General features: G+C 39.1%; 1 long non-coding RNA gene across 1 annotated transcript in view; it reads left to right on the top strand.

The window, feature by feature from the left end:
- The window catches only part of LOC129775780 (uncharacterized), a 60,325-nt gene that overhangs the window by 9,378 nt on the left and 28,001 nt on the right, over positions 1-22,946 (top strand). The window contains exon 2 of the long non-coding RNA XR_008743012.1: positions 10,851-12,311. This is a non-coding gene — a long non-coding RNA (uncharacterized LOC129775780). The remainder of the gene's footprint in view (positions 1-10,850; positions 12,312-22,946) is intronic.

Here is a 22,946-nt window from a genome sequence, read left to right as displayed (position 1 = left end):
AGGAATTTTTCGATACTTGATTTCGTTGGAAAGTTACAGCTCAAAGTATGAAGTCACCTCAAGGGATATAGTATTGTTGTATGAATTTTTAAACGCGTTTTTCTCGAAACCATGTTTTTTCCAACTGGTGGTAGCGATATCTCAGGATCTACTTGACCGATTTGGCTGAAATTTGTTTACAGTATGTAAAAATAAATTATCTAAAATTACATAGCCGTTTTTTGATATCTATTTTTTTCGATTATTTATGAGCTTCTAAACAGCGATTTTTCATGACAAATATCTAATTTTTAACAAAAATGGCCGCCATTTCGACAATTTTTCGAATTTTCAAAAAGCCATATGAACCACTTTAGGTCAAAATATTCGTTGGAATTCGTTCTGCAACACCGCGTTGCTTCAGAAGCGATACCACCAACTTTGTTCCTAATATCCGTAAAAAAATCACGAAAATTCATCATTTTTCGATCTTCCAGACAGGGGTCCCCCCTTAAGGCTAGTATGATAATAAGCTACATTCCTAGTAATGGAAAGAAGTTCGGGTTATATGTATTCCCATGACCGGAAAACGCGACAGAAACAATTAGTCTAACATTTATCATTTAAAGAATGATGCAGCAAATCATTGATATTCGTAGAGAATTACGATACTAAAGGGTGTGTCACATCAAATTGCATCACGGAAAAAACGCTGTAGAAATTCGCCCAGTAGACCGATCCTTTTGAAAATTTTAGACAGTAAAATAAAAACTATTAAACAACTTTTGGCATTTTCTTTTTATTCATACTTCGAGCCCAAGCCCGTATGCTCGCACCTTCCTCTTTACCCCGTCCATAAGGTTCTGTACAACGTCAGGTTGTAGTTTTTTTTTAACAGAAATCCATTTTCTCTTGACGTCCGCCTCCGATTTGACAACTTTTGGGGTCTTCCGGAGGGCCTGCTTCATAATCGACCAATATTGCTCTATTGGGCGAAGCTCCGGCGCGTTGGGCGGGATCATTTCCTTTGGCACGAAGGTGACCCCGTTGGCTTCGTACCACTCCAACACGTCCTTTGAATAGTGGCACGAAGCGAGATCCGGCCAGAAGATGGTCGGGCCCTCGTGCTGCTTCAATAGTGGTAGTAAGCGCTTCTGTAGGCACTCCTTAAGGTAAACCTGCCCGTTTACCGTGTCGGTCATCACGAAGGGGACGCTCCACTTTCCGCAAGAGCAGATCGCTTGCCACACCATGTACTTTTTGGCAAACTTGGATAGTTTCTGCTTGCGAATCTCCTCCGGAACGCTGAATTTGTCCTCTGCGGAGAAGAACAACAGGCCCGGCAGCTGACGATAGTCCGCTTTGACGTAGGTTTCGTCGTCCGGGCTGTTCGGTGTACAGCTTCCGGGCTCGCGTCTTCCCCACCATGTTTTGCCTTTCGTCGCGGTTAGGAGCCTTCTGAACCTTGTATGTACGCAGGCCCTCCCGCTGCTTGGTCCGCTGGACGAATGAACTTGACAAATTCAGCTTATTGGCGACATCCCGGACCGAACTTCTCGGATAACGTCTAAACTGCTTAACTACGCGCTTGTGATCTTTTTCACTGACGGAGCATCCATTTTTGCCGTTCTTCACCTTCCGGTCGATGGTTAGGTTCTCGAAGTATCGTTTTAGTACTCTGCTGACCGTGGATTGGACGATTCCCAGCATCTTACCGATGTCCCGATGTGACAACTCCGGATTCTCGAAATGAGTGCGCAGGATTAATTCACGACGCTCTTTTTCGTTCGACGACATTTTTCCAAATTTACGAAAAATTGACAGTGAAGCATGGCCAACGTGATCTATACACTCTTATCTGATTATAAGCGAAAGCTGATTCCTAAAAATTAAATTTCTACAGCGTTTTTTCCGTGATGCAATTTGATGTGACACACCCTTTTTTTCTTTAAACAAAAACCGGAGCAAATCCACATATCTTACTGAACACATAATGAGCTCTAAAAACATGCTTCCTTAATTTTTGTTTATTCTGCTTGTTTAGGCATGCGGATGAGATTTGATTTAGGGGGTATTCTAGTATAGAGGCACGAATTTCGGACGGTTTTTCGAGCTCCGAAAAATAAAACAAAGGATATTTTTACATTGTATCATTATTTGTTTATCTATCTTTTAACAATGAAACAAAAACTAACCGTAAAAAAAAAATGGGTGGGTTATATCTATGATATAACCGCAAGGTTGACGTGGGACTATCTTAGCTTAGTAACCATTTGTATGTATTGATTGCAGTTTGCATGTATTTGCAATGGCGATTTCCCCAGACACCTTGGTTTAGAAGTCTTTATAGGTAATCAGATTTCAGTCGGAACAAAAATACTCCCGACCTGCATGAATTTGCAATCCCAATTTCCCTGGACACCTTGTTTCTGAAGCCTGTGTTGGGGAAACATATTTTAGTCGGAACAAATTGCCCTCGACTTGCATGTATTAGTAATGCCAATTTTCCCTCGCTCCATGGATTTGAAGTCTGTGGTAGGGAAACACATTTCAGTCGGAAAAAAATGCCCCCGAATTGCATGTATTTGCAATGCTAACTTTCCCACGCTCCTTGGACTTGAAGTCTGCGTTAGGGAAACGCATTTCGGTGGGAACAAAAGCTGCCCCTACTTTCATGTATTTGCAATGTCGATTTCGCCAATGCTGCTTGGTTTAGAAGTCTGTGTTAGGGAACATATTTCGGAGAGAACAAAAGTCCCCCTACTTTCATGTATTTTCAATTCCGATTTCCCCAACGCTGCTTGGTTTTGAAGTCTGTGTTGGGGAAACCGTAAATCGGGCCAATCAAAACGAGGCAGTTAGGGCGTTTAGATAACGCTTAACATTTTACAGTTATTCAATTATTTATCTAATGAAAAATGACATTTTATTAATTGCGATAGATGTGTAGAAATATTCCCTATCAATTGATGCAAACATCTTTCCGATCCAGTAGAAAATGTTCGAGTTATAAGCATTCGAAATCTTGCATTTTTTCCTGCATGTTCAGTGTTTATGTTTTCATTTTACCCCCCATATATTCCGGTTAGACGTAGTCCCACGTCAATACACATAATTAGAACAGTCACAGGTTAAAGTGAGGGGTTAAAAAAAGGTGTGCATGATTTCAGCCCTTGTGGTTATCACTAACAAAAAAAATTTAGCCTTTTGAAGAAAATAAAAAGTTTACCGATTTTTTCTAGTGAAATTATGAGATTATGATTTTTTATTGGTTTATGCGATAAAGCGATGCATACAGATTGCATTCATTTGAATTCAACATAAATCGGTTAGGTAGAACTTGAGATATCGTGTACGCCAGTTTGTAAACACTAGAGCCTGAAGAGATCGAACTAACGGGAGTACCATACTCTGAATTTCAAATGAGGAAAGTTAGCACAGGTTATTTTTTTGGGCCAATAAACAAAATGTACATGGTCGGTTTTTGAAATTTGACATGACCATTTTCGCTGCCACCCTACTACACACCGTAGAGTTTACAAATAGGACCGCATACCCCGTTGTATTCTGAGTTAACAGAAGCAGTAGAGGTTCGATTCCCGTTCTGGTCGGAGGAATTTTTTTCGTCAACGAAATTTCCTCCGTCTTGCACTGTGGTCATGCATATTCTAGAGCTTGCCACTTAGAGCGCATCCAAGGCGTGTTATTTGGCATAGAAATCTCAACTAAGTACTAATAAAAATGACGCAAGAGGCGAAAACCAAAGATCATATCTAGAAGGGTTACATCCGCAAGCTAACCAGTGAGGAAGCTCAAGCAGCCTATTCTAATGTCTTATAAATTTTTCTGTGGTAAATTCGAACAAACCTGGAAAGATAAGGTACGTGTGGCATGATGCAGATATAGCTCACGGAGTATCTCTGGAATCTATATTATTGAATGGTCTGGATCTTTTGACGCCGATGTTATCTTTGTTGATTCAGTTTACCAGTTCGTTTTCTATACGAACAATGGGATCAATCCAAACGCGTACGTTTGCGTTTATTCTGGGATTCACAGCGCTTCAGTTCCCTCGAAGCTATCGGACAAAAATCCGAGAGTAAAATCAGCTTCGCTGTAGAGTGAAGAGTGTCGTCATGAAGTTTCTGTCCAGCATTCCTTGCTCAGATCTTCAACCCGCTATAATTGGAGCCCGACTAGCAGAAGCAGTATAGCTTCAGGGTGAGCTCTGCTGTACGGAGCAATGTCCATCAGGCATGCGTTTCTTGATTTATGAGTAAGAATCCTTGGTACTTTTGTGAAAGTTGTGTCAGTTGGTGGTGGGATGGTGTAACTAAAACCCTAGCTTCTGAAGCTCGAGTCATTGAATATCTGGACACACTGTTTATTTTACCGCAGCGCTACTAGTGGTCGGATCAGGAATGTTTTGATAGCAGTTAGTTCTGGAAAGTTTCCTTCTCCAGTACCGAAAAATTCGTCACGATTCATTTAGTTTCAGAGAAGTTATACTTAAAGGAAGCCGCGACCTTAAAAATTGATTTTCGACATCCACTTAAAAAAATTGTTGTTTGTGAAAATCAATAATCACAAGAATCAATCTTCGTAGCCACATTAGTTGCGCGTTCGCTTAGTAAGCGATCGATCGTGAGTTCAAAACTCGGGGCCCTCATTGACCATCTTTGTGTTGTTACAGAATAACTACGTCCACTCAACAATCATCAGCGATAGAGATCGATCCACGGTCGAAATAAGATCGATTCATCCATACAACTGCTCTGCTCTGCAAGAAACATCAACAATGATCATATCCACTGTCTCCGCTGTCCGGTGGTCTAGGTGGATAATGCAAGAACGGAACGAATACTCTTTCGTCTTAATGGCTACTGTGTAAATGTATCATATGCGATGGTATAGAAGGAATACTGTTACGCCGAAAAATGGCAAAAATACTATTGTTTTATTTATAGATATGATAAACATGTGACATGTACACGATTAAAATTCGACTCTGTTACAGCTAAATGCTAATGAGCCTAAAATAAACAAATGGGATAACAATCAATCCTTACAAAAAAATTGGGGCTCTTTGGTCCAAAGCACGATGAAGAAAAGGGTTGAAGATGCAGAGAGGGGAGAGAGAAAGTTGATAGAGATATGGGAAGGAAATCTTCCGTGAAGGAAGATTTAGAAGGCTCGAATGTTTCTGAGGTCGCAGTGCGATGAGGTCTGGTCGAGTCTAGCCTCCGCTCTTCATCACTAAGACCAATGAGACGGATATCCGTTTGCGGGCACCGTGAGTAGAAAACACCACAAAAAACTCCCTATCTCCAAATCTCCAAATCAAATACATACCTTGATTCAACTTGTTGCTGCTCGGCGGCAACGATAAAATATTCAATCAAATTCAAGAGTCTTCCGTTCGTAGTATTCGTGGGTTCACCTCGTTCATAGATAAGAGCCGACCCTGGGATAATCGAACATATCAGTACCACTGAGATAGCAAAAACATACAAAACATTTCCGTGAGCGATATATTATACTATCGATTGGCAAGATCATAGCAAGTGTTGTAGTGGAACTAAGGATTGGAAGCTGCATTTGAAGGTGTTGAGAACGATTCGGGCAAACCCAAGACTGTCGGATAATGATATCGCCAAGAATTTCAATGTCAGCCAAAGCATCGTCAGAAGGATTCGTCTGCGAGAAGGATTTTGATCTTTACAGGTCAGTAAGAAACCAAACAGGCCATTGAAGCAGAACTAGTGGCCAAAAGACCTACCCGGAAGTTGTACAATGAGGTTCTCACGAAGTGCGGATTATGGGCAGCTTCCCGGCCATAAGTTCTATAAAGCCACTGGTCGAGGTGATGTCCCAAGCAAGTTCAAATTCGTTCTTGCCGATAAATTCGCACAGCTTCCGTTGTACAATTCTGAGCGCATTTTCTGCGAACTAGGTTCTAGCTCATAGTTAGGTTTGGGTTTCCCCCCAGATTGCTTTGCAGACCTTTATTTTATAGTGATATCCTAGTAAATCCAAGAATACGTGATTTACCCTGATCGTTCTCCATGCCATTCAATATGGCATTTAATCGTATGAACCAGCCGGGTGCTATGATTGATGCTAGGATCGTTAGTAAAGCAGAACTGTCAGTGGGATACCCAATTCATGTGAAAACAAAGGGAAATGTCAATGGGATACTCGATATGTTGGCTCCTGTCAGTTCAATAGGGGTTCTCTAAAGACGTCACCCGGGTAGTATGAACCGTTCAAATGACAGTTTTCATTTCGCGGAAACGTTTGAGGGCGTCCTATACAGTATAGTTAACCAGCATCAATTATTTCGCGGCTTTGATTTGACTGGTACATATTTTTAACAAAACGGTTCGTGTCCAATTTATTCAGCGAATCTTCAGCAACACTTTCAAACTCACCCGAGGTGTGCTGCTGTGAAATAGGCAAGGATTGAATCAAATTTCAGTTAAATCCAATCTCTGTAAGAATGTTCCATCAGCTTTTTTTATTACACTAGCTGACCCGGCAAACTTCGTCCCGCCCAAAAATTGTTTTTTTTGTTATCAATACCTTCAAACATTCACATTTTCTTACTATGAGAAAGTTCATGAGTCCAATCGCTCATTGATCTTTTAATCGACCCGTTGAATTTACCTTTTACTATAAAATTCCTAGTATTTCTAACAAAAATCATCATTATAATATCAGATTATTCTCAGATACAATTCTCGTTCAAGATTTTTCAACCACTTGCTAATAACATGTGTCTCCGTTACATGGAATAAATGTTTGATACAGAAAATATGATACAATAAAGACAGCCCTAAATCGGACAATTCCTTCCTAGAGTTCTGCTCTTATCAACACATCCGGTGATCCTTTTTTTTTGTATAGATAGAAGAAGATATAGGAGCGCGTTTCACCACATTAAAAACCAATTCCAATTTCGAACAAAGATCAATTTTGCTAGCGCAAACATCAAATGGACTAACAGCACTTGTCACTATGTAATTGTAGAACACATGGGAATCTAATTTTCCAAATTTTCCCTTTTTCCTTCAACGGTTTCCGAAAATTTCCAATTGTCATGTTTGGAGGGGTGTCATACCATCATAGAAACATTTCTCATACCCAAAAACCCTTACATCCCAAATTGTGCTTGATTAGTTCTCGAGTTATGCAGAAATTTGTGTTTCATTTCTATGGCAGACTCTAGTACCTCAATATGCCCCCCCTCAGAGAGAGGGGAGGAGTGTCTATTCACCATGGAAACGTTTCGTGTCCCTTAAGACAAATTTCACTCCATTTGCTTGATTTGTTTTAGAATTATGCAGAAATTTGTCTTTCATTTGTATTGGAGAGTCTAACCACCATAGAAACATTTATTGCACCCTAGTACCTCAATATTCCCAATTTAGTTTCATTTGCTTGAATAATTCTCGAGTAATACAGAAATTTGTGTTTCATTTGTACGGCGTTTCATTTCATTCTATCAATGTTACACCATCGCATATGCGAGCTTCAAAATCGTCCTCGCTACAAAGGGCCTGGCCGGGTAAGGAAGTAAAAAGTGCCCCCAAACCAAATCACTAGCCGTATGGCAAATATTGTAAAGGATATTAAATAAGAAATTTTGGCGGTTTATTTGAACCCCTATCTGGTTTGACGTAGGATCTATAGTGAAAAACGTACTTTTCGTTAATTTCACGCCATCCTCAAAAGATCCGAGATAAAAATTTGAAAAAAATACTGAATGTGCATCTTACTACGATGTATCAAAAAAAATTATCAAAAAAAAATTTCATCAAAAATTTTAGTACTAAAAAAAATAATGAAATCTTGAAAATTTTTTTTTTGGGATTTAGAGATTCAGTACTACTCTAATTCATATTTTAATGTGTTTCTACGGCTTTTCTAGATATGTGTGATTTTTTTCAGATTTTTTTCAGTGTTGCGCGGTATCAAAAAATTTTTTTTTTATGTTTCCAAAGAGTGGTTAGGTAAGGGAGTAAAAAGTGCCCCCAAACCAAATCACTAGCTGTATGGCAAATATTGTAAAGGATGTTAAATAAGAAATTTTGGTGGTTTATTTGAACCCCTATGTGGTTTGACGTAGGATCTATAGTGAAAAACGTACTTTTTCGTTTATTTCACGCCATCCTCAATAGATCTGAGATAAAAATTTGAAAAAAATACTGAATGTACATCCTACCATGGTGTATCAAGAAAAATTATCAAAAAAAATTTCATCAAAAATTTTTGTACTAAAAAAATATTAAAATTTTGAAAATTTTTTTTTTGGATTTAGAGATTCAGTACTACTCTAATTCATATTCAAATGTACTCTTACGGCTTTTCTAGATTTATAAATATCTTCAAACTGTTTTTTTTTTCAAATATCTAATACTAAAAATAAAATGAAAAAAAATACACAGTACAAAAAAATGTTATAGATTTTCTGGCATTTCGAAATTTTGAAAAAAAAAATATAACTTTGAGACCCACTCCTGCTCAAATTTTTATTTAAATGCGTTCGTATGTGTCTTTTTTCTACATGTGGCGTAATTTTTCCTGAATTTTTAAGAGCATTGTGTGACACAAAATAATTTTCTTCATCGTCTGCATTATTATTTTTATTTTTTTGAAATCGATTATTTTATTGTATTCGTGGTTTTCAATTGAAAGATTAAAATAAAAAAACAAATCGAATTTGTGGTCTCAAAGTTATATTTTTTTTCAAAATTTCGAAATGCCAGAAAATCTATAACATTTTTTTGTACTGTGTATTTTTCTTTTTTATTATTTTATTTTTATTATTAGATATTTAAAAAAAAACAGCTTGACGATATTTATCAATCTAGAAAAGCCGTAAGAGCACATTTAAATATGAATTAGAGTAGTATTGAATCTCTAAATCCCAAAAAAAAATTTTCAAATTTTCATAATTTTTTTTTAATACTAAAATTTTTGATGAATTATTTTTTTGATAATTTTTCTTGATACACCGTGGTAAGATGCACATTCAGTATTTTTTTCAAATTTTTATCTCGGATCTATTGAGGATGGCGTGAAATGCACGAAAAAGTACGTTTGTCACTATAGATCCTACGTCAAACCACATAGGGGTTCAAATAAACCGCCAAAATTTCTTATTTAATATCCTTTACAATATTTGCCATACAGCTAGTGATTTGGTTTGGGGGCACTTTTTACTCCCTTACCTAACCACTCTTTGGAAACATAAAAAAAAAATTTTTTGATACCGCGCAACACTGAAAAAAATCTGAAAAAAATCACACATATCTAGAAAAGCCGTAGAAACACATTAAAATATGAATTAGAGTAGTACTGAATCTCTAAATCCCAAAAAAAAAATTTTCAAGATTTCATTATTTTTTTTAGTACTAAAATTTTTGATGAAATTTTTTTTTGATAATTTTTTTTGATACATCGTAGTAAGATGCACATTCAGTATTTTTTTCAAATTTTTATCTCGGATCTTTTGAGGATGGCGTGAAATTAACGAAAAGTACGTTTTTCACTATAGATCCTACGTCAAACCACATAGGGGTTCAAATAAACCACCAAAATTTCTTATTTAATATCCTTTACTATATTTGCCATACAGCTAGTGATTTGGTTTGGGGGCACTTTTTACTCCCTTACCCGGCCAGGCCCTTTATTCATTTTGTATATGACCCATTTAGCGAAATTTTGCCTCGCCGTGAAAAATGTATGATGTTCCGCAACCAACCCACCATCCTCGCCAGAAACAGAGAGTGTTGGAGCATTATTATCATGGATGATATACATCCCTTTAGTCGCCGTGTTGTGTATGTGTGTTTCGATTTGTATGTTCGCCGTGTTCCATTTATCTTTCATCCAGCCATGGCGAAGAACTCGAACGTAACTACTGCTGCTGCCGCCGCTGTCAGTGGCCGGCTGGATGTGTCGAATATGTAATGGTTTTTCAGATGCAATAAACACATTTATCAAATGAAAATGATTTTTTTGCGTCAAAAATGTAACACTTCTTCTGATAATGATTTCACATTATAATGGTAAGATAGTAGTGAAAAGATTAAGAAATTCATAGACAAGTATTTGGGAGATAGTCAGGATTACGTATTCTGAATATTCGAAGAACACGTAGCAATAATTTTCATTCAAGTTTTAACAATCTAAAACTGACTTCGGGCCCGTTAGTCTGATAGACCTAATGGTAGACCATCTTTGCTTCACGTCAATTCAAAACTTTGGTAGATGTCGACACTGTACGTTCGCCAACGCGAATAAGAGGCGAGACAGCATAAATACATGAATACCACCACACCACTCTGTTGTGCAGGTGTGTGCGTGAATGTTGTGATTGGATAACAGTCTTTCGTTTTCCATCATATGTATTTTCCTTTCGTTTCACTGCTGATGGTTCATCACTTGCGTGTGTGTTGGTTCGAGTGAGTTTTGAGCAACTTTGCAGTTAAACAAAAGAAATGTCACTCCGGCTCGGGAGCGAAACGCTGTGGTGGTGGTGGTGTCGTGTTTTGTGCTGCTTCAGCCTGACAGTTCTTGCGCCGATCTGTCAAAAAATTCAGCTTGGAAAGGGACAACAGTACGCGAGATCGGTCGATTAAACACATTCATTCTTTGCTCGGCTCGTCGGTTCGGGTTTATGTGTGCGCCTCCGGGCCAGTTCGACCGTCTTTGGCTCTGGGTGGGTGCAGCCCATAAGTTGTGCTTCCGGAAAAGGGATATCTCTGTGAGAATGGTGAAGGTGTTGCTGTTGTTCCGATAGCATGTTGCTGTTTCCAAACTCGAAGCTAATGTATTTTTTATTTTGTTTGTTTTATTTTTTACAGAGCTAATGCAGATGGTAGTTGCTGCTGGCTGGATGAAAAAAGTGTTTCGGAAAAAAATGCTAATTTGCTAGCGCACACTAGCGCGCTCTGAATGAACACGGTTTCGTCGACTTTTGCGCTCACTCAATCCACACGGAGCTTGTTTATGTGTTTGTGTCAGTGAATTATCTTGATATTCAGCAAAACGGAACAACCAATGGAAGGGAGTGAAAAAAGTATCTACGAAAACAAACGGTGATTTTGCCTGGAACTTATCGGAGGAAATTAAATTGAGAATCATTGTTTTGTGTTTTTGTTTAGAAATTTTTTAAGTCAAGACGCTGTGTCCGCTAGGAGAGAGCAGATAAATGCTCGTAATGGATCAAGTTATACTTCTTTGACTGCACGCACATACCCAGCCGAGTGCGTTCAATACACGGACATTACCCTGTCGTGTGTGGATATATGCGCGATAACAGTGGTTGGAAGCAAGTGACGAAAGAACCCTTGAAGAAGAAAAAACGTTGTGTAACGTGGTGTGCGCTAACGGTGGAGATGAATCGAAAGGTCTTTGGACCGAGCTGAAGATGGTTAAGTGAGAAAGTTAGGGACCCTCCCTCGCAATAGTTCGTGCATCGGAAGGTGGTTCTGATTACTTATTTCATGAATGAAACTTCTAAGCACGCGGTTAGTGCAGGGGTGCATGAACCCCTCCCAAGCACATACAGTGGAGTTGCGAACTAGCTGTTCGTTCTCCGTGGCAGACTGGTGACCAAGGCGCTGTTTGCATAAGGAAATGAACGGAAAGAAAAAAGTTTAGCAAGTGACGTGAGTGTTCGTTTGATTGTGTTGGTGTATAGAGGATCTGCTCAAGTGTTATCCGTGTTGTATGCATGGATTGGTGTGTTTTGAGTGACGAATTTGGCCAGAAACACAAGTGGAAACATTGCAGAATCATTTCATCGGGTTGCAATTTTCTCAGGAGGAAATCCTGCGTATTTGCCCTGTTTTTTCCTCTTTCTATCTCTGTTATTCTGGAGTGGCGTGATCAAACGATGTTCGCTGTTTGTATATAGCATTATCCTATATATGGTTCCTGTTTAGTGCGCACCATAAAGAGTACTAAGTGAGTGACAACATTACGACGGTTTTGAACAGCAAAACCCGAAATATAGAGTATTTGGAAAACGTAAAATCGAACTACTGATCCAAACCTATCGTGACGTATCATCAAGTATCGTGTCAAACAGTCAATCTGAGTCGAACGCGTGTGTATGCTGCAAGTGAGTGTGCGAATCGTGCGTGCGTCATAACCAGAATCCGACACTATTAAAAGCAGAAGCAGCAGAAACGGTTGCCTTCAAGATTTTGTGTTCCGACGATTCTGAAAATGAAGCGCCGCGAAAGCAACAAGGAACAGCAACAGCAGCAAAATCAGCAGCAGCGCGAAGGTTGCGACCGCGACGTCACACGGCAGACAAGGTGAATAGCGTTTACACTTCTCACTTGCTTGCTCTTTTCACAGTTGATATTATTTTAGAAACATCGTGTTCTATATTGATATTATTGCTTGAGAGCTAAGCTTTGGGTCGTCCGTGAATCATTTTCTGTGATGGGTCATGTGGGACAAAACTCAAAACGTAATTAACAGAAACTTCTATCTAGTATATCAAGTACCTGTCGGACATTCACACTGGCTCGCTTTAATTCCAAAACAATCTTGCAATTAGAGCATTGTGTGTGCCAGGGTGCAAACGCAGATAGAGAACTTCCTGTTGACCGATCCATGTGTACAAGTAGTACACACATGGCAGCGAGTGTTAAAATTTACATAGAAAAGAGAACCTTCCTGTAATTTCATAACCTTTTGACATTTAATGATTGCACCTTCATGCTTTGGAATAACCGTAGCCGTAGGTGAATCTTGAGTCTTTTGTTTACCATTTTGAATAGTATATAAATATTGCCGTATCAACAATTTTAATGAACGAGGGTTGTTTAATAGGAAACTACTTTGACAACCACCCTTTCAAAGTTCATATAATTACCCGTAGTATTCGAATCACAATCGTAGTGTTATAAATTTTAGGAAGACGATTTCTGAATCATCCATCTACTATCACTGATGCACAATGATCCATGGAACGAATCTAAGTGGAAATATGCATGTAGAGCTCGACAGTTATTCTCCGCTCATTTTCATGTTGTCAAATCTAACTAAATCTAAAAAAATCTAACTTTCTTATTTTTATAGATAGAGGTAAACATTGTTCGACCATGTTTTAGCCCTAGTAGTTTCAACACTTTGATCGCCCCGTCATCCAGATCTGGGTGACGGGTGTATTTCCTGGGAGGCCCCGTAACCCACATGTGGTTGACACTTTCCTCGTAGAAATTGAATAGGATTTTCGAACGGAATTTGATAGAATAGGCACTTAAATGTAAATATGGGATATGTAGAATAATCGAAGAATTAAAAACATAAAAATATAGCTTTTTAGTACACTTTTAAACAGGTTTTATTTAGCATGACCTATTGTAAGTATGTTTGTATGTTTATCTGTAGGGTTGTCCCACAATAGGAATTTAACCCTCTCCCTATTGCCCGATTGATCTGAAGTTTGGAACACGCCTTTATCTCTGCTGTCGTTATAAAACTGCGTGTTCGACGATCTTGAAAATCCAAGATGGCGGCTGCTACAAAATGGCGGACTACATATTTTATCAATACCCCATCAATATGGGTATCAAATAAAAGGGCTTGACTAGTAGAACATAGTTATTTATGAAAATGCAAATTCAAAATGGCCGCCATCGCAAAATGGCGACATTTTTTTTTCAACTCATCTATATGGGTATCGAACGAAAAGGGTTTGACTAGAAGAACATACTTATTTGTGAAAATGCAAATCCTGATTCTCGAATACACTTCGAATACACTTCACGGTGGAAACGGAATGAAACGTATCCGCGTTGACAACGGTACGGTGTCGACATCTGGATACGAGATTAGTTTCCCACTAAACTTATCATTATAATATCAAATTATCTTCAGATGAAATTTTTGTATGAGATTATGATATCACATGAAGAAAACAAAGTTTTCCACTCACACTAAATACCAATTTGATACGAAGAAGTTAATTTTCATTAATGATTTTTTATTTGAAAAGTGCTCATTCTGCCTGAAAACTCATTATTATCTTCGACACTTCACTAACTCGTGAAACGTAGTTCAATGGCGTGTCGTTTATTTCGATTCCACCATGAAGTGTATTCAAGAATCAGGCCCGATATGTTTTTTATTTCAAAACCCCATCAATATGGATATCAAATAAAAAGACCTAACTAGTGACATTAGATCGTTCAAAATGGTCAATTACTTTTATTTATGCAACTCCCGTATAGAGCGATTCCACCCCAAAGTAGTCCTGAATCGAACCCGAATTCATTGTTATCGTTGCCCTCTTATTTCTCTAGCGCACCGACAGTTCAATTTGGGCCCCGCAAGAAACTCGACCGAATCGCTTTGGGTGACGAAAGTGTTAAGCAACTTTGTGAGGAGACATAATTTTTTTTCTATCTTTCAATACAACCAAACCAATTAAGCGCATTTGTTCTGAGTCACATTAGGGTCACAAAAAAAAAACAGTTTTTTGCTCTAACTTTTATATTTCAAATTCTACATGCAAACTGTCTTCGGACGACTTTTAGAACGTAACAAATCAAATATTGGGTAGGGGAAAAAGAAATGTCGATTGTCCTTTTCAGTCTCAAGTTATAGCGCGTCAAAGATGGAGTCCACCAAGCAAGAAATTCGCCATATTTTACGTTTTTACTTACTACCTGCGAGGTAAAACTGCAACGAAGACGGCCGAAAGAATTCGTGTAGTTTATGGACCCGATACTGTAACGATTCGCACAGCACAGCGTTGGTTTGATCGATTTTGTTCTGGTGTAGTGGCTGTCGAAGAAACACCCCGTGCTGGTACTGGTAATCGTCGTGGAAACCGATAAAATCGTTGAAATCATCCAAGTAGACCGGCATGTGAGCACTCGCTCGATTGGCCAGGAACTGGGTATAGACCATCAAACCGTTTGGAACCATTTGCAGGAGATTGGATTCCAAAAAAAAGCTGGATGTATGGGTACCACACGAGTTGATGTAAAAAATCTTTTAGACCGAATCAACGTCTGTGATGCACTACTGAAACGGAACGAACTCGACCCATTTTTGAAGAAGATGGTGACTGGTGATGAAAAGTGGATCACGTACGACAACCTAAAGCGAAAAAAGTCGTGGTCGAGGCGCGGTGAGCCTGCCCAAACCATTGCCAAGCCCGGATTGACGGCCAGGAAGATTTTGCTGTGTATTTGGTGGGATTGGAAGGGAATAATCCATTATGAGCTGCTCAACTATGGCCAGACCCTCAACTCGGTTCTCTACTGTGAGCAGCTTGACCGTTTGAAGCAGGCGATTGACCAGAAATGATCAATAGGAATGGTGTTGTTTTCCACCAGGACAACGCTCGGCCTCACACATCTTTGATGATCCACCAGAAGCTACGGGAGCTCGGATGGGATGTTCTATTGCACCCACCGTATAGTCCGGACCTGGCTCCAAGTAATTATCTTCTCTTCCGGTCCATGCAAAACGCTCTTGGTGATACTAAGTTGGCCTCAAAAGAGGCTTGCGAAAACTGGCTATCTGACTTTTTTGGAAATAAGGAGGGGGGGGGGGGGGGTTATAAGGGAGGGTGAGGGGGGATAATGAAGTTGTCTTCTAAATGGCAACAAATTTGCGAACAAAACGCCGCATATTTGACATAAATTGGATAATTTTTAATATGTTAAATAAAGCGTCAAATTTCGATCAGAAAACGACATTTCTTTTTCTCCAATCCTATATGTTGCAATGTAGAAACTATCAATATGTTATGTCTTTTTGGGGCAAACATAAAAACATGTTTATTGATGGAATTTTGTAACCCGCAACACCGGGGAAGAGCACGAGTTCGTCGCTACCGGAGGATACCTTTAATTAATATTAATACCCAATTAATACCGATTATGCCGAAAAGTTCTTAATAATTTGACCTACTTAACCCTTTCGCTACGAGCGTCGTCTATAGACGACATCCGCGCGATGAGCTGTGTATACGAGCGACATGAGAGTGATACTGCACATCGATCACACCAGCGCGATGTGCATACTTTTCGGCGCAGTGCTCCGTACAGCAGTAGCACTCCGACGGAGCACACTGCCGTATTGAAAGGGTTAATGATGTCCGCACCACCCACTTTGATAAACAGTTTCAGAGACGAGAGCGGGGGTTGCAAAGCTTCACAAGAAGAGGAGTCCTAACCCTGGACTCATGATCAACTGAAAAGTTAATCGGTTTGTCGGGTTTTTAGGCTACACCGCCAGCCAGTATAGGTAGAGTCTTTTAGATCTACTCTAACTCAACCACATTTATTCATTTACATTAATTATCTCATTTAACATTACTCTAAACTCAATCATGAAACTCATTCATACACTGCGTTTCACAACTATAGAACCACTTTTTTTTTCGGAGTTTCCAGAGATATGTAAGAAGTCGGTTGAATTTAAGTATATAGTGTAGGATATAATAACTATCTTCATTTAAAAGAATGAGCATTTGAACTTTATTGTTGTGTTCAGGCGCGAAACAATCGAAAAAATCTCACTCCTTTACAGGGTGTGGACTACCTTGAAAATCCTTGAAAATCAGGGAATTCAAACTATGTCAGGGAAAGTCAGGGAAGTTCGTCACCAATCTGGAAAAAATGAAATTCCGTCAATTAGAATTTTGATTATTGCAGTAATTAGAAAGTTAATTATACCAAAGAAGTTGTATTTGACTAGTTTGACTCTTTGTAGGTTTTTCAGTTTGCTTTTATCTGTAGGTCTGTAGTCCTTCCGAAGGGAGAACAGCGCGAAAGTAGACGGCTTTTACATTCGCGAAGTTTTTCTGGCATTTTTGGCATCAATATCTGCCGTTCAGCTTCAACCAATTCCCTTCCTTTTCTTCTTCGAAAACTATCGATAGATTAATGCTTGAAAATCATACTACGAAAGCTGAGCTCCTGTGGTGCCTGGAAACAGTTATGTAGCACAAATCACTCCACACTGCTGAAAAATACATGGTTGTATTGAGAAGAATATTTCATGACAACCAGGAAGCTGAGAAGGTCTAACTAGGGCGTGATAAAATGAGCATTATGATGATTTTTGGTTCGATGAAACTTTGTAAGCTTGTCGTAGGTTTCGGCGAGTCTTTGTACAAGACTACAAAGAGGCTACAGATTGGTCTGAGTGTCAGATTTTGGGATGGAGAAGGTTGGGTTTGGTGAATCGTTACATGACGTCAATGTTCTTGGGACATTCTCAAGTATCAGGAATGAACTTGCAGATTTTGAAGAAGGCATGGGAATTATATATTTGAAAAAACTTCTTCTTGTGTCGATGGACGGCATAAACGCGAATTGGTCATATTGCGCGAGCTGCAACTGATTTTTCAAAATGAAGAAAAAACAAAACTCTTGGATTTGGGCAGCTTCGGATTGCATATTTTACACGGTTCATCAAAGGATTAAAAAAACTCGCCAAAATTTTACGACTGATAAATCTTGAAATCTCGTCTGAGATGCGAAGCACTGCGTTGGTGTATTCTTGATCTTTCCATCATTGATTCCGATAGAAAATGGAGGGAAAACGATTCGAGAAGCTTTTGACTATTGGCTTTTTCGATATTTGACAGATTTTGGTCGATGGTTACGGAAGTTTTTACCCAAAATGGTGTTCTGTCTCTTCTTAGAAACCTCAACGTTGAGAGGGCTTTTTCATTAGCGAATGTTTTTATGGACATATGTGGGAGAAAATAGTTGTGCTATGCGACCAGTTTATGATGCTATACTTCATCTTGGAAGGATAGCATCAATAAAGATGTTGAGTTCTTCTATCGTCATATGAATCAAAGTTAATAAAACGGCTACGGGAAACAGAAGTGGAATCTCTGGAGGTAAAACGGGTTAAATTTTGCAAAACGTACAGAAGGGGACCGAAAGATTGCGAGATAAAGCATTTCGTTAAAATCGTAACAGTTCAATGAAATTGATCCGAATCAAAATGAAAATGTCTCATTCTGTACTAGTATTTGAGACTCCTTCAAAATAACTATGAACTGTATTAGTATATCCATTTTGAAAAATCTTCGAGTCAAAACCCTGCTTTACAAAATTAACGACAATTTCACATGAACCACAATGAGTTTTTAATTCGTAGGTCATCTTTAGTTCTCAAACAGGCCAAATAACCCATTTGGGATGATTTTGACCAAGTTGCGCCATGTTGTAGTGTGTATCTCGTTCTACGCATAGGATACAGCGATAACATCTTTCAGCCCTTCAAATCACTCATACAAGCTGCATCTACTATTCGTACAATCACTCCTCACAAGTTCTTGATAGGGTTTTGATCTGGTAAACAAGCTGACCAGTCCAGAATCTGAAGCCCCAATTCAGTAAACCATGCAGTGAAGGTATGGAAAAAAATAAATTAACGAATATAAAGAATCGACCATGTACATTTTGGTCCAAAAAGTGACCTGAGCAAAATTTCAGCTCAATCGGTCATGATTTAGAGGTGTCTCAAAGCACTCAAAGTTTTGATTGGCCCCTCAGGCTAAGTTCCAAAAAGTCGATTTTCGGCCAAAATTTTTTCTTCGGTATAACACCAGATCTCGACGTTCTATGCATTTTTAAGTCATCTGGCATCGAAAAAAATTCGATTTTCTAAATTTCCTTTACTCCCCCCTTGGAAGATTTTCGAGGATCAAAAAATATAAACTTTAAGCGCTTTGAGGCACCCCTAAATCATGTCCGATTGAGTTGAAACTTTGCACAGATCATTTTTTTGGGCCAATAAACAAAATGTACATGGTCGGTTTTTGAAATTTGACATGACTATTTTCGCTGCAATTCTTACTATACAGCGGCGATCCCTTCAAGTACGGGTGCTGTTGAGGGACAAGTATAGGTGCTGTTGATTTGGCGTGGAGTGGCTCAACATTGCATCTGGAAAACGGAATAAAATATTGCGTCACAATGGGAAAACCAACATATTACCATGTAAAACTCCTACTAAGTAAAATTTGTGCTAAGTAGAATTCAAAACATTACATAATATTTGGTAATCTAGAATTCGGAAACCATTATTCGGACTCGGTATCCGTTTTCATAATCATCAATTGAGAAGATCATACATATAGTAGATAAGTGTGTATCTCGTTCTACACAGAGGATACAGCGCGTTTAAGGCCTTCAATTCACTCATACAAGCTGCATCTACTATTCGTACAATCACTCCTCACAAGTTCTTGATAGGGTTTTGATCTGGTAAACAAGCTGACCAGTCCAGAATCTGAAGCCCCAATTCAGTAAACCATGCAGTGAAGGTATGGAAAAAAATAAATTAACGAATATAAAGAATCGACCATGTGAAATGGTGAAAGGTGAAATTCATAAAATTCGATGGAAAATGGCACGGGAGTAATTTGATCGGACGAAATTGTACATAACTTTCTTCGCTGTAGAGAAGAGTGAAAACTCCGGTTGATCAAACGAAAGATTTATACACAACAGATGAGTTTCAATTGTTTTCTTCGATCGATACTTTCCATCTCACTTCTTCGGGGCGATTTCAAACTTGCTACCGTTGCTATTTATTCCTGGAAATACATTTTAATTGATTTCAAGCCCGAGTAAAGAGTTACGTCATTCACCGCCATGCACCCATGGCGTGTGAAGTGATTTTGGGAAGAGTGATTCGGGTATTGATACACATTATCCGATATCGCTGGGATGGGTTTGCCTAGCCTTCACATTGCTAGGCTGCCTGGTATGTCAATTAGCTAATCTTGCAGCTTTTATCAAATCCCTAGGGTCCATTATCTCCACCGGTTTGGGCTAGGTTGCTTCTCATATGCTTCAATCTTGTAGTGCCAGCTAAGTGAGTAAGCCACACACCAGGTTGTTATCGCTCGTTCAACAAGTTCTTCTAGGCTTCCTACCCTTGGAAGGAAGCTTATCACAAGTGGTCTCGAACGATCCGGCAGGGCCATGCTCGTTCGGCGATAAGATATATTGTCCTTACTCACCCGGGTAGTGTTGTGGTTTATCAGCGCATGTTTTTTCCTACCTGTGTACAGTTCTGGTCTTTCGCACGACAATCGATGTATCGGAGGAATGATTTTTTTTCTGAACACTTAACGTCGAACGCGAATCATCGACAACGCCCCTCATTTCAAATTCAGTCCTGACCGCTCATAGCTAGCCCGGGAGACGACGGCTGTCGATCGCGTCCAGTAAAACGGAAACAAAACAAAACTGAAGTGTCGTTGCCTTTGGCAAAGACGGCGGCGAAATTAGATGCATGGGAGCAGGAGAAGAATTGCAAAATGTCGAAGGGGTGAGAATTTGTGCATTAAGTGCGATACACATACAACGTAAAGTAATCGGTAAAATAAGATAATATCAACTATTCTACCTTGGAAAACTTATATCCGCATTCACATATACCAGCGACATCATCGATGTCGGCAAGATATGACGGAAAGAATAGTTAGTAGCGTTACCGTGTATGTGAATCGTACTTTATTCTTGCGTTGAAGGACGAAAAGAACAATTGCTCGTTCGTCTATGGCACCGTCATGTGGGGCTACGTTGGATAATTTTTTTCGAAGTTTTTTCACTGAGTTAGTACAACTTGAGTGGCTATGGACCTCAACTATTTTTTTGTCATAAACCACGTGAATGTGTATGTAACATCTACGCAGAATATGAGGAATTACAGAGTGATGACATATGATTGAGCATTCGTATCAAACATATTATATAAATTTGAAAAGTATTTCGGATGAAAAACAACCACGATTAAAGTGTCTAGAATAACCCCAAAGGACGGTACAAACAATAATATGGGGATACTGCAGCGCTACTTGGAGTGCTCGTGGTGGTGGAGTTACACTTGGAACAACACCCTGTTGCGGAGACGGCAGTTTAATGTGAAAAGCAGCGACACGCATGATTAGAATTGATAAGTGGTTTTCGGCTTGGTTTTGCTCGTCGCACTTGGAGGAGGGTTTCTGCTTGCTCTACTGCGCGTGTGTGGCATGCAAATATTTTCGCCGTCTGGCGCGGCGACCGTTTGCAGAAATTCGCAAAAGAAGAAAGACTAAGAATTCGGATGCATGTAAAGTCGACACAGGTCGAGGGTTACTTTCCTCCATCAATCCATCAACATCCGTTGCATAGGTCACATTGAATGGGTTTGTACGTCAGCGTTTTCAGCATCCAAAACTATAACTCTACTTATTACATCTCCTCGTTAGCGACAGACCGAAACTAGGAGCCGTTGGTGAATAATGTATTCAGATCACGTAGTCCCCGCAAGCGTCTTTTTGTTCCCTTTATGACGCATTATCATTTTTGGTCATCTCGGGAAGAACTGCAACATTGTTGCAGATTTGCTTCTCTCGCTTCGGTGTTCATTTCGGCTTTAACATTAAAATCTTCACCCCTAATTGGCTGGAACCATCCAACTTCGTTGTTGACTTGAATTGAATTTTTGAATTGAAAAAATCGTAACTCAAACTCCAAATGTTTGATTGAAATATGATGTTTGACAAAGTTGTTGGAAAATTAATGGACTATTTAGAAAAATAAGATTTCATATGCCCTGGTCAAAAATATTACTCAAAAATTGAATTCAACATTGAAAACTTTTATATCTAAAAATACCCCGTTCGATACTTTTTTATATATTTTTATTGGAAAACCCTTTCAATTTAACAAATTTTGACGTATAGTGGTGCCGTGGCAATCTCATCAACACGGAAATTCGATTTCCATAATAATTTATGAGTTACGATTGGTTGAAAGAAAGATGAATAGTTTTGAATACACCCCTTTTATAAAATCAGTCTTAGTTTAAAGTTCTGAAGTTTGTTTGCAGGTATGCATGTCAAACTCGGAAACTTATATCTCATCGCTTTTTTAATGCGTTCTATGAATGTGGAGTTGACACTAACTCTTCATGTGATTGTATTTTTGTATTTTTAATTAAAATTCAAGTTTTTCAGAACAATATCCAGCGACAACGCGTTTATTGTCAAAACGCCCATCGTTAGAGTTGATTCACCGTATTCTGTACATTCTCACTGATTCGGCAAGTGTAGAGTTCATCTGACCTGTTAGAATAAAGACTCCATATTCAGTGCAGCTTTTCATTCGAGTGGTGTACTTTCATCTTTCGCGAGCTCTAAATTAATCTGTATACTAGGGCAACAATAGTAGCTCATCATGCCATGGCTGATAAATGTACAATTATGCAGTCTATAATCAAAGTTACCCAGGCGTATACTAGTATCACAATCACTATGCAGACGTGTAGAAATATAGAAGATATGGCAAGGTGGCGCGATACGTGTAAACAGTGTGGCACAAAGTTGGGAGAGTAATTTTTGGTTAAAGTCGGAGTCTTATTGTTGATCATAATCGTCTGAAAACTCGAGTTCTTTTAATAACATTAGTAGCGTCTTATATGTAATATGCGTGTGCCATTGGCACGGCACGTACCATGGCACGACTAAATTTTGTACCATTTGTTACGGTACAGAACTGTGCCATGGTACACTTGGCACGGTTGGCACACTTTGGCACAGCTGGCACAGATTGGCACAAATGGCACAAAATGGCACATTTGGCACGGTTGGTACGGTTGGCACACTTGGTACACTCAGTACGAATGGTATATTTCAGTGCACTAAACGTGCACTTATTTCTACTAAACGGACACCCTGTTTGTATATTTGTCTGCAGGGGGTCGATTCAGTGCGGTTTTTCCAAAAGTAATAATAAAAGTTGTTTCCCGTTTATTTCTCTGATTACTGTCTAGCGTACCGACAGACTATTTGGGCCCCACAAAAAACAAATCCGGATCGCGCTGGGCGACGAACTTAGTAATAGAAATGTCCCCTTCTTGTCGACCTCCCATCAATATGGGTATCAAATGAAATTGTTCGACTAGTAGAT

The sequence above is a fragment of the Toxorhynchites rutilus genome, chromosome 3 (assembly GCF_029784135.1).
Source record: "Toxorhynchites rutilus septentrionalis strain SRP chromosome 3, ASM2978413v1, whole genome shotgun sequence".
Classification (NCBI taxonomy): domain Eukaryota; kingdom Metazoa; phylum Arthropoda; class Insecta; order Diptera; family Culicidae; genus Toxorhynchites; species Toxorhynchites rutilus.
Note: the sequence above shows the minus strand (reverse complement) of the source record. Positions and strands in the feature narration are given on the sequence as shown.